General features: G+C 43.1%; 1 protein-coding gene across 3 annotated transcripts in view; it reads right to left on the bottom strand.

Annotated features, from left to right (window-relative positions):
• The window catches only part of LOC144948607 (kelch-like protein 9), a 116,310-nt gene extending 104,456 nt beyond the window's left edge, over window positions 1-11,854 (bottom strand). For 2 of the 3 annotated variants that reach the window (XM_078878198.1, XM_078878200.1), the window contains exon 1: window positions 4,191-4,403. The gene's annotated coding sequence lies outside the window, so the exon portion shown is untranslated. Of the gene's footprint in view, window positions 1-4,190; window positions 4,404-11,743 lie in introns of those variants that run through there. The other variant, XM_078878199.1, reaches the window with a different exon arrangement.
• Window positions 11,855-13,789: the final 1,935 nt, after the last annotated feature.

Genomic DNA, 13,789 nt, shown 5'->3' with positions numbered 1-13,789 from the left:
GCCCGGTTCGGAGCGCTAATCGCTTCAACAGAAAGACAAAGATCCCCCGTATAGCCCTGGCAGACTGTTGGGCAAGTGCTGTTCGTAGCGAGCACCTTTAAAGGCCGGCACGGCACACGAGAGGGCTTGGGTGGCCAAAACCACGCCCGGCCGCCTTTGTCTCTCCAGTGGCGATGTTTTACACACCGCACTAGGTACTCATTTGAGGCCGAGTTGATATAGGGGAGGCCCAGGACCGGTTCAGATAATCGTGACCAGTGATGGCCGTGAGCGGGAATCGAACTCGGGTCGCCCGGTTCGTAGCGCAGCGCGAACGGCTCCACGACTCCCCACTCACTACAACACACACCACCAACACATGCTCACACCGTATGAAGGAGGGTAACAAATAATAAAGTGTGACGCTTGGCAAGAGGTTACTAGCTCAGCCTCTCATGGTCACAGGACATTTTGTTCAGAGGGTAGCGTGTGAATACTATAACCAGTCCGAACCAAGTCAAGCACGTGAGTGATGGTGATTCATCGGTATGTCGCAACCTCGGATTTAATATTAGTGACACACCCTGCCCACACAAATAACCTGTTATTGTATTAAATAACGTATCACTTTGAAGTTGTTCTATAAAGAGTCTGGCCCCAGCATAGGAGTGTGGAATATCCTCCACTGCCTTGGGACTGCCAATGGAGATGCGCTCTGATCCACACTCACTTTAACATGAGAGGTGGGGAGGTATAACCCCGTTGACACTTAATTTATGAGTGCGTGCTAAGCTAATATTAGAAATGGTTTGGAGTACGTGACGTATAGCACTTCCGCAACCAAACAACTTTAAAAATAAACCAGATAAAAATGTATGCTGCCTTTCTTATGTAAAAGTGTGAGAATTAAATGCTTCGCTTGAACAACACCGATGGCAAAAGGAAGCTAAGCTGTGAATAGAGTCTTCAAAACATAAGTAAACTTGTATTTATTTCCCCTATAAAGGTTCAGTAAATTTAAAACAAGCAGACAACAGCAAACTTAAAGCTATGATCCGAAGGTGGCTGTGTACAAGTCGGCTGTTGGTACCAAAAGCTGCAAGTCTCCAAACACTGCCCTTAGAAAGTTGATTTTAATATACTCTATACGGGAGTGGGGTGGGGAAAACTAAAGCCAACTAGTGCAAGTTAAATTGCTCTTCGATAAAGATCATGAAGGTTCAAGTGGACTAGTTTCAGAAAGCCAATGAAGCGAATTGGAAAGACGCGAGAGAAAACATATGCTGTGCAAGTAAATTTTCTCAAAGCATCAGCAACATATATGACCCTTTAAACATACTGCCGCACTTGAATCCATAATGGAAAGCCCTAAGTGAATCAATTGAGAGAACTGTAACAATGATAGACCTAAGTAGTCACCGCATATCTACCTTTCTATAAACAAACCAAATTTGTAACGGAAGTTAATGTACGTGGTGAAAATTGCATTGCTGATGTGAAAAGTTGAATTAACAATGTCGACTTAATGGCGGTGATGATGAATATATGAAAAAAAATATTTAGAGGGCAACTACTGAAGATGAACTGGGATCGGAGTTATTAAATAGAGGCAAACAAGAGCAAGATTGAGAGATTTTGGAAAGCCGACTCTTCGTGTACTATCTTGAGATACAGTACTGTACGTTATGCCCTGCACAGTATACATTCCTATGTTATTTAAAATGTATTGTAAACGTTAGCTTCATGAACAGAGCACACTGATGTGTCTTGACAAGAAAATCGTCTATCATTGCATTCTGACTTATGGCCCTGAAACATGGCCATTGACAAAGAAAAGGGAACAAAAGCTGAAAAAGGGCACAAAGAATTGTGCAGCAGATGCGTGGAGTTTGAGAAGCACGGAATTAATGAAAACGCAAATCAGACACCACGACTGCTAACAATGTGGGCTTGAGCACGATACATCGCAAAAAGAGACGATGGCTGATTGATGAACAAGACTAGAGACAGAAAGGCAAAGGTAAGGTGAAAACGTGCTCAAGACGATAACTAAAGTAGAAATGGGAGCGATAAGATCAGTTCATGTGCAGGAGAGTGAGATGGATTGTGGAAGATCGGTGCAGTGAGACATGGCAATGCCATAGGGAGGAAGCCTTCGTCCAGCAGGGAAATACGATGGTTGATGAAGATTACAATTGATAAATAGTGATACTCACTATTCGCATGTATATTCATGTGTCTAATCCCTGGCTGCCGTTGTAAAGTATTACCAAGTACTGGCCGGATACCAGCAACTGAGCTAAGCGGTGTTGGTCATGTCCAGGCCAAGCAATTGAGCTAAAGTAATTGATGATAGAAAATTGTCAGCCTGTCTTCCCCATGAAGATGAATCGGACATCACTGAAAAAATAACGTACCTCTTAATTTCAAATTGTTAGTACTTAATTTCTCGATGAAGGCAATACATTTGGTGAATCACAAGGGCTAGATATAAATAAACTATAGTATATAACCCATGAAACCTCAGTGGCCAAGTAGCGTTCGCTTTGTTAAAATCCGTACCATTTTTCGTCAAAAGGGTATGGAGTTGATTCTCATGTCTTATGCAACATTCTAAAGGGAAGCAGACTAATCCATTGCACACGAATAAAGAAACGTTTCTACACATGCAAATGTACAACTCAATTCCACAAATGAGCAACGAATCTTACAAGTTTCTGAACATGAAATTCCCTATGAGAGCATCATTCGCTTTTCTATTGGGTGCAATGTTCTATTTTGATATAGCCCTTTTGTGTAGCGGTAGTCTGGCTGTGAAGGTGATTCAGTGACTTACCCCAGGACATGGACTAATGGGAGTCAAGAGCTTACAGAATCCGTTCATAGACAGACTACGTACTTCACTTATCATGCACGACTCGACAAATTGGTCTCAAAGTAATGTTTTCCACTGCAATCCTTGAAAGTACCGTGATGATACAATCCATCTTACTCCTGCACATTTACTGATCTCATTGCTCCATCTCTGCGACAGCCTCCTTCTGAGGTGCATCCTCTTCTTTAGTTGCCATCCCATCATTACTCTTATCTGTCAGCCACCACCATTTATAATGATGTGTCCTGCCATACCCACTTTACTTAAAGATGTCTGATTTGTGTGTGTTCACTGAAGTAAGTGTTCATTATCTTAGGACGATTCCAAGTATGCATCTCTACATGCTTCAAACTAACATGACTTTTCATTTTATCAAAGTAAAATATAAAATGCAAAATAACGTTTGCGATTATTGGGGCGTGGTGATACTGCATAGCCACATTTCTTCCAAAATTACATAAAAGTTTAAAATGAAAAGTAAATTTGGGTGCTATTCTTCAGCCATGTTTCTACCAATCCACTGCTCCATGCCTGCCAACACTGGCGTGGTTGGTTGGTGTTGTTCGATCGACTAAAGTACTTCACGCCGGTCAGTGGACTGGATCATATGTCGTCACTCGCCATTGACGGCGTTGTCCTCGTGGTTCAGAGCGCAATGCGCAACCCACTGCGCCACCGCTCCAATGTGGCTAAGACGACCACATTGTTTGCCCTATTGATAGACTGATTAATGCCGTGTGAATGTGTAATTTCCACCATGACGCTTTGGGTATCCAACAGAGTTGAGGACTGCTCATTTGAGCAGTAAAACATTCCGAATGACTTAACTTTGAGTCCTTAATTTGACTGAATAACTCCTAATGAAAGCATATACAGTATTGAAATAGAAGTGACATTACTATTAAGAAAAACCAATCTAACTGTACACAAGTCGCACAAACATATATAACCCTTACTCTGGAGCCAATCACAACCAACAGGACTCAAGAGGGCGTTAAACCGGTGGACCCGTGGTTCAGCTCGCCTGTCACTGCATACAGCATCGAAAAAAAAAGTAACAAGGGCTCTTAAACGGCACCAGTTTTCAGTGAAACCCGCAATTAACCGTACCCGATACGAGCTTAATTCGCTCGTATTAATTACTTCGCATAGCAGCCGACAGAACACAAAGATTATCACAAAGGCGCGACCACCAGGGCGATTGGCAACACCACCCCTTGTAGGGGGTGCTCGGCGGCCGGACCAGGACGCACATTGCCCGGCGGGGGAATTTATCCGAGGCCCGTCACAACCTGCGCCCCGTGCAAGGCCGCACGCCACAAAAGTTCCGCTTTACCTCGCAGCGAGTTGCACTCAACGTGGCGCGATGGCGCATACGTTCCACCAACGTCCCGAGGCTTACGCGGGGTGGAAAGGAGACGGGAGGGGAGGACGGTAATGACGAGGCGGGGGGGGGGATACGCGGGAGAGCGTCGCTGTTGTAGCCGGCGAAGACGGCTTTAGGGGCTTCCTCTACCTCCTCCCTCTCCCCCCTCGTGGTGTACAAGGGGGGGGGGGGGGCACGTGACCGACACGGGCCCTCCCCATTGGCGCACGCGGTTTGTCACTGACGACTTCTTTATTCATCAGCTTAGGGTGTTAATTGGTGGGTTAATTGGTTCGGGTTTTTTGTTTTTCCAGTCCTTCATTCGGTCATTCATTAATCTGTTCAGCCCTTCTGTCGTTCAGTTATTCCGTCAATTGGTATCTCGTTTATTCACCTCAAGGCATTTCAACATTCGTGGAACGTTCATGTGATGATTGAAAGTTGTTTGAATTGTGTTCCATTAATGTATGTATTAATTAAAAGTTATTGATATGTGCAATCAATTTGTCAAGGCATTAATAAATACCGGTTTTTGGGTTAGATTGCGTAAATATAAATGTGTCATTAATACTCTTGGGTTTTTTCGGTAAAGTCACTTAGGTAAAAAAATAATCGAAATAAAATAATAATAATAAATGAAAATAAATCAATTAAATGTATTGATTCATTTTCATTTTATATTATTTTATTTCTATTATTTTGTACCTACGTGACTTTACCGAAAAAACCTAAGCGTATGAATCCTTGCAGTCACGAACGCTTCAAATCTATAAAATAAAATGTGTCATTAAACCCACCACCACCCGACACAGCCAATTAGCAAGGTTTGTTACATAAACAAAACGTGACAATTCGTTACTAGTTCAGCACACCGCTGTGTTGAAGAGTAAACCCTCAACATTTACAACTCAATCTTGATTTGAAGCTTTCGTGACTACAGGAATCCATACTCTTTGGTTCTTTCGGTACAGTTACGTAGGTAGAAAATAATAGATCACGACGTTTCGATCGCAACACAAGCGACCATCATCAGGTGGGACAATCACAGCAGGGAAACTGCTGACGGTTGCTTGTGTTGCGATGGAAACGTCGTGATCTATTATTTTCTACCTACGTGACTTTACCGAAAGAACCATAGAGTATTTACAATTAAATTACGGCGTCTCGCCAGTAATTACAACCAGCATCATCAGGCGGCAGCCATATTTGGTCACGAAAGCCAACGTGTTAATCAAGTAATTATTTGGTATTTTGATAATTTATTGATTTTTTTGTTCACGTTTAAGATTTGCAATTCATTCAATGGTTCTTTCACTGGTATCATGCATTTCGTGGCAGTTATAAAGGAGTGTTTAATTGATGCAATCAGTCGCTGATGGATTTAGTCAGTAAATTATTTATTCACGTAATTAGTAACATTTGTTATATATTGTGTGGCGTTTTTCGTTGTTCAGCCTTTTTCAGTCGTTACTTAAGTTATTTAATAATAACATGCATTTAGTCACAGATTAATTCATGAATGTACATGCTGTCGGTTTTAACACCGTAACTATTTAAGTCGTTCAGTCATTAATTAACCCAGTAGTTCAAATGTTCCACCATTCATAAGAATCATGCACTTTGTGATAATTACGAGGAACGTTTAATTCATTCCCGTATTAAGTATCATAATTGTGGACGTTTATTAAAGGATGTTACATCATGCTTGCATTGATTCTATCTTTTCTTAATCCAGCCATTCATTATTTGGCAGTGTGCAATCAATTATACTTCTTGTAAAAACTAAAATCCGTGAGAAGGATATTTAATTTAATCATCCAAATAATTTCTAATGTAAAATTATTTAAATGCGTTCATTCGTAATTGTGAATATTTTTTTTGTAAGTACAGGATTCCATAACAATTAACATCGCCGTTATTATCTTTTCTACGATCAAATGCCCATAGAATGAATCATCGTTAGGACATCATTCATTTTGTAGCAACTGAAAAGGTGACCAAATGCCGTAATCAGCACCGTCATGTTCACACTTTTACACAGCCAATCAGTCATGATTATCATTGCACACTGCCACATACCTACACCATTAACCATTCAGTGACATTTACTTATAAGGCACTCATTCAGCAATCGCAGTCATCGTCTCCCTCATCGTCGCCAAGCCATGCATGCAAAGTTTGCTCGAGCGCCTGCCGCTGCATACTCTTTGAAAGAGGACATTCGTCTAAATGACATCGTGGACACTCGCAAAATAACTCCTGGGAGGAAATGATGTGGAGCCTTTAACATTTTGCAACCAAGGTTGAAATCGTTTTTGCATCACCTTGCTCCATCCATCTGTAACGGAGGACACAATAACTCTCTTCATGATGGTCCAATATGCACCCAACTATCGTATGAAGTTGTGTCGCTATTAAGGACTTACCCCATTGACAACCGGCCATATTGATCAAACGGTTGCACCAAATTTGTGGACATAAACCAGAGCAAAGAGGGCTGTGTTCAAATATCATAATCTTCATTTAGACTGCATGAATCCGATGAGCTGTGCAGCTTTTTTCCACAGACGTCAGTATGGGCCGTCAACAGCTAATATTTGCAAACGGTTTTGCCCCTGACTGCCTTCGTAATGGGAATGAAATGCTTCCAATGACAAATGCGTTTGGAACGCATTACCCAATCGTTGCACATGTAAGATTTGTTTCAGAAGTTGTTACCTCCGTTTGTTTGTGTGTAAAATTGCAGTGTCATTTCTGAATGGTTCAAGTGGCTTGAACAAAATACATTCGTGAAAGATTAAGCAACATTTATAAGACATCGTTAATTGCGCGAATGACAAGTAAATAATAGAATTACCCAAAAACTGGATGAATGAAAAAATAATGAAACGATCTATTATGTGTTTCTAATTGTATGTATACATAAATGAATGAAAAAAATGCATTGATTAAACACCGTTTCATTAGCTGCCACTACAGTAACTGCACAGTGCTAATCAATTGAACTATCCAATGTATTGCTTAATGTTAGAAAGTATAACGGAATTAATAGACGGATTTTCAATTTGCCCAACTCTCAAACACAGATCCATGGTTGAAATTGAGAGCTAATTGCATTTAAGACGTAGTTATCCGTTCTTGCTACAATGTGTGCATACTTTTGAATGTGTGTGTACATGTGTGGGTCTTACTGCATGTCATGAATAATTAAAGTGCCATCCTTCAAAGACTTGTCTCTAACCTTTCATTACGCTCACAGAATGTACTCACAGAATTGTTTTTCAACCACTCGTCACGTACTGTACAGCATTGGTCTGGTAGCGTAATGGATAGTGCTATGCCCGCTATAAACTCAGCTACCTCAGTTCAATTCCTTCACCAATCCACTCTGGCCAGCATTGTGAAGTATAGACTAACAGTTTAACACGTAGGCTTAGATCGCGTTATTTATAAATGTGTCGTAACCCTTCACCACCCGACACGGCCAATCAGCAAAAAGTGTCACGTTGACAAAAGACAAATAGTTCACTGCTTTAGCCCACTGGTGTGTTGAAAAGTGGATCCACAACATTTACAGGTTTTTTTTGTACGACGTTTCGCTGGTAATTATATCCAGCATCATCGGGCATCGGAATTGTAAATGTTGTGGATTCACTCTTCAACGCACCGGTGGGGTAAAGTAGTGAACTATTTGTCTTTTGTCAATGTGACACTTTTTTGCTGATTGGCCGTGTCGGGTGGTGGAGGGTTACGACACATTTATAAATAACGCGATCTTACCCAAAAACGTTCTTATGACCAACAGTTAGTCGATCGGCAGGCCGCGTGTGGTGGGGTAAAGCGTGGGTAATCCTCACCTTTCTAATGATGGGCGCCGCAGTGGCGAGATGTTATTTACCTCACCTGGTATACAGGAGGTCGTGGGTTCAATCCTAACCCTGACCCTGATGCCTGTATATTTGGAGTTTGCATGTTCGCCCCATGGTCGCGTGGATATTTCTCTGGGTTCTCCGGTTTTTCCCTCCACATTTTGAAACATGTTTTTATAGTATTGGGCTGCTATACATTTCTACATGATAAGCCACTTCGTTCAGCTATCATCTGTGGCCAGGTCACTTCTGAAAAAGAGCGATATAGCTCAGTAGGCCTTATCTGATCAAGTCACGTAGGTAAAACATCAAAATTAATAAAAAATAAAATAAAGATCACGACGTTTCGGAGGCAACACAAGTCTCCGTCATCAGGTGGGACCGTCACAGCAAGATTAGCTGCATCAAGTGAGGCAATGATTCAAGATGTAATCCCTTAAAAGCGAGTTGAGGGGGGAGGAGAGGGAGGGGGGAGCTCATCAGAATGTGGTAGCCAATGAATGGAACGTATCGGGAGGGAGGGGGGGCGGGGCCAAAAGGGTGGGCGACGGCGTGGAAGCGATTGTGCGCAAGCGACAAACTGCTGCATTGTCCAATGCGTTGGCGTGTGCAGCAGTTTGTCGCTTGCGCACAATCGCTTCCACGCCGTCGCCCACCCTTTTGGCCCCGCCCCCCCCCCTCCCTCCCGATACGTTCCATTCATTGGCTACCACATTCTGATGAGCTCCCCCCTCCCTCTCCTCCCCCCTCAACTCGCTTTTAAGGGATTACATCTTGAATCATTGCCTCACTTGATGCAGCTAATCTGGCTGTGACGGTCCCACCTGATGGCGGAGACTTGTGTTGCCTCCGAAACGTTGTGATCTTTATTTTATTTTTATTAATTTTGATGTTTTACCTACGTGACTTTACCGAAAAAACCTAAGAATATGAATCCTTGCAGTCACGAAAGCTTCAAATCTAGAATTATCTGATCAAATAAACAATAATTTAATTTAATATATCCAGCCTGCGTGAAACAGTAAGAGAAATGCTCTCTAGATGGGCTCAATAGATCTCGCTCAAGGCAAGGCCCTTCTACCAAAAGTGGTGGCATAAGCAAGCAATTGTAAAGCTGCACATTTACTTTAAACTAAAAAAAACTTCAAAGACTACAAAACAACCTAGCACGCGTCATCATTGGCCACACTCATCCCCGTCTCGACTCACTTGCCTGTCTCCGTGCCCTCAACTGGCTACCCATCGCCAGTAGGGTCATATACAAGATCGCCTGCCTCTGCCACAATGCCTTCACATCTGCCTGCCCGCCGTACCTCTCTTCATTATTGACAACTTGCAGCTCGGCACACGGCAGATGCCTGCGCAGCGCGACTAACGACCTGCTCTTGATACCAAGATCCAGGATGGTCACGTCTATGCGCCGCTTCTCGGTGGCAGCCCCAACAGTCTGGAACGCCATCCCTCTGCACATTCGCAGCATCACCTCAATCGCCTCCTTCAAGAGACACTTAAAGACTCACCTCTTTAATCATGCTTTCGAGCGACTCTGAGCTTGGCTCCGCGCCTCTGAGTTGCGGCCGTTACATCCGCAAATTTGCGCGAGTTATAAATTGCATTATTATTAGAAATATATTTAGCATTCATTCACATGCCGAAGTATTAATTAATATTAATTATTTTACTTAGCTACACAATGCATGCCTTCATTGGTGTGTTAAACCGTTGTATTGTAATTCTAAATGTGGTCAAGTTCATTGCTGTAATTTATTCACAGAATTGCAGTTGCTTAAGGTTAAAGTCCCCAAACTCTATTGACAAGACCCGATAACCATCTTGACAGGATTGCCATAACGGTGCGAAAGAAGTTCAACATGCATACATCACAAAGGGTGCCCCATCATGTATGCAAGTCAGTTATCGTATATTTTCTGCTAATCCAGTTTATGGGAGGTGCGCGCACACAAATCATCATTTGCTCCACCTACTACTGTACGGGGAAAATCAATATTTGATGGGGGGGGGGGGGGGTGAGTTGCAAAAAAAAAGAATCTAATAGCCTCTTTCTCTTTATGGTGAATATCTCTTAAAACAAGAGCAATGACCAATATCTCTGGATCCGTGGTGTACTCCAGCTGATAGTGTTTAAGGTTATTGCCTTGCGCCTTCCACACACGCACCCAAACAGAGAATTACGGGACAGCTTCGGCCTTAAAATTCAACAACAGAGCGGTCCAGTTTCGGGAGAAGAATGTTGAAGGGGCCGTCCATAAATGACGTCACGCACCTAGGGGGGGGGTCAGACATTTGTGACAATGTGTGACGAGGGGGGGTAAACATCAGAGGGCAGCGCCACATTAAATACGCACTACAATGACAATAGTTTAAAGCGATTTGAAGCATATTTTATTTGGAGGGGGGGGGGGGCAGAGCTTTGTGACGTCATATTTTAGGGGGGGTCTGACTTTTTGTGACGCCGTGTGACGAGGGGGGGGGGGTCAAAAATCGTCCAAAATCGCGTGACGTCATTTATGGACGGCCCCGAAGGGGCAAGCAAACTTGAACGCACGAAGCTTAAAGCCAACACGTAAACATATGGTGTGGTGCACTTATTTTTCTTGCTGTGGGTCAGGATTAAATTAAATCCTCATGTGCATTTGTAAACTTGCCAAAAGTTACACGCGTCCGGGGGTAACATTCGGCACGAACCACCGCATTCACAGCACGCACGCACACCCCCTAGATGTAATGTCACAGGCCTGCTTGTGCAAACCAGTCACATTACACACTGATAAAGGTAATTCAGAAACGACCAGGGCTGTCCACAGGTTAGTGGATGCACAGGGAAGAGAACCACGCCCCTCGCCCTTATTCATTAAAGGCAAAAAACACCAGGCTCATTGTGACGTCCTCTTTTGTACGAGGTAAAAATGTCGCACTTTGCCCATCCTATCTTTTGGCAGGCATGTAAAATACCGTTGTTGCTAGCAGGCAAATGACCTGCCAATCAACAGTGTGTAATGCCCTATTTAATTAGTAGATTGGTGTATATGCTAAGGGGCCGTCCATAAATGACCTCACGAACCTAGGGGGGCGGGGGGGTCAGACATTTGTGACGATGTGTGACGAGGGGGGGTTGAGAAACGTGACGTCACATGAAAATGCGCAACTTTTAATAAATATAGACAACACGTTCTACTTAATTAAATAGACTTTTTAATACATGTTTTCTCCTACAACATCAGAGTGCAGCGCCACATTAAATACGCACTACAATGACAATAGTTTAAAGCGATTTGAAGCATGTTTTTTTGGGGGGGGGGGGAGGGGGGCAGAGCTTTGTGACGTCATATTTGAGGGGGGTCTGACTTTTTGTGACGCCGTGTGACGAGGGGGGGGGGGTCAAAAATCGTCCAAAATCGCGTGACATCATTTATGGACGGCCCCTAACACGGAAAACCGGGGAGATAGAATTGAGGTATTTGCAAATTGTGCCATTTCAAGACAATACCGTTAACTACCTCGATTCAAAAACACGTTTGCACGGCCAATCAGTTTTACATACACACACATAATTTTAGATATGTATGTAATAAAGGACTCTCTCTCAGATGTCGATCTCCGTTGTCCTTTATTGGGTTCGTAGAATCTCGTTACCACGGCGTCCTCGCTCAGGCCCGCGTCCCTCCCGACGATCTCTCCACAGCCACTCGGCTGCTCCGATATGCAGTCTCCCTGCTGCTCCGTTAGGCAGTCTCCCTGCTGCTCCGATATGCAGTCTCCCTGCTGCTCCGATATGCAGTCTCCCTGCTGCTCCGCCTTGCAGCCACACCGCTGCTCCGCTCTCTAGCTTCACTGCTGCCCCGTATACAGCTAGCCTCCCACAGCCGCTAGCTCTCTGCGTCTGACACCGATGGCTGACGGTGTCGACGTCTCCCACCGCGTGGCGACCGCGCCACTCTCTCCGTCCTGCCCAGCGTGGCCTCCTCCTGTTTCACTCCGTCTCAACTCCCCTTTCCCCTTCCGGTTCTCCCCCTAAATCCTCTCTCCCACGTGACCCTAACTCCGCCCACTCCCCACGTGACCCAGACTCCGCCCCCCCTCAATCCTTGCTCGCATTACATATAGACACATGTCTGCTCCGAGGTCGCTGCACTCGACAAGACGACTCAAATACCTGTCTTAATAACAATGGTCAAAAAAAAAAATTCTGGCCTGGACTTTTGCAGCTGTTTTAGACTAATTTCAGGGTGTTGATTCCAAATCTCATCTCAGATTTGCTCTATCACATCATTTTTATGCTATCGGCATACCCCATTTTCATTGATTTTACCCGAAATTAACTCTGTCACTTATGATTGCAAGTTGTTGCGAGTCAGTGACTGCTTTAGTGTTAAAATATGGTGCTGTATTTTTAGGATAGTGTGTTTATAATATCATTTTATGTAGATATCCACATTTATTTAATATTTTTCTTCTGCAGTTTTTATTGAAAATGCAATATTTGATATCTCAAAAACCTGATATGATAGACAAAAACTGATGCCAGATTTTGAATCAGCACACCGTTGGAATACCTTATGCCAGAAAAAGTGTGTTGACCAGTGTAATCAGCCCTGCTCGAGCCTGCACGTATTTGCTACACAGTGTATTACTTCTCACCTAATCACATCTACAAACGCATACCTCCTGCAACGTTCTCTTCCAGAGGTCTGCATTGTGTTTGTAGCCCGTCTGGCCGCGAAATCACAGCAGTAGCAAAATAACAAACTCCCTCTCTTTGCAACGACAAAGCATTAGTGCCACTCGTAATTATATGCATGCCAAGCCATCATTTATTGATGAAATACGACGGTACATGTCATAGACGATTGAATGCACGTAAAAAGTAGTAAAAACCAAATCAAAGCATTAAACATTTACACTGTTTTTGGCAGCCTTTTGACAAGGTTGGGGAATAAATGATACATGCGCTGTTTGGCATTGGTCAATAGGATGTGCTGATCACATTACACTTGCTAGGGGTAAGAATGTAACACTGCTATCTCTTAAGGAGACACGGCGATACTACAATCACCCCCGTGTGCAAGTAGGCACGTCATCATTGTAACATTCTTGTAGTTGACAGTCATGAAATATGGATTGTGCCTGTCAGACTCGTAGAGGGGTGCTAAGACCGTTGGGACCTCGGATGATCTCATGTTATGATATTGTTCAATTCATTGCCAACATCATCATCATCATCAATGTTACTTTAACAGTATCATATATTTGCATAAAAACCATCGTATAGTTAAAATAAAATGTTCTTAATCATCAAGTTATTTGTAAAATATTTAACTTTACAATAAAAAACAGAAATATATCGTTGATTAAACCCATTAGCTCCCACAAATGTTAGCAAATATTTAAAATATTTTTAATGTGTTTTTTAAAGTAATTAATCAAATATTAGAAGCAGATCATCTGGGCAATAGCACACAAAGGATATGTTGGTGGAGTGATGGCTCAGTGGTTAGCGCACCACTGCACTATGAACCCAGCGACCCGAGTTCGATTCCTGGCCACAACTAATACGTGGTGAATGATACCTGAATAGGTTTTGGGTTGCCCCAATCTGCGCTGTCCAGGATGGTGAAGTATGGTAAAACAACTGCCTTATCCGACATGGCCTGAGAAGCCCTTTATTATTACAGTATTGGA

This window comes from Lampetra fluviatilis, chromosome 50, assembly GCF_964198595.1.
Source record: "Lampetra fluviatilis chromosome 50, kcLamFluv1.1, whole genome shotgun sequence".
NCBI classification, from domain to species: domain Eukaryota; kingdom Metazoa; phylum Chordata; class Hyperoartia; order Petromyzontiformes; family Petromyzontidae; genus Lampetra; species Lampetra fluviatilis.
Note: the sequence above shows the minus strand (reverse complement) of the source record. Positions and strands in the feature narration are given on the sequence as shown.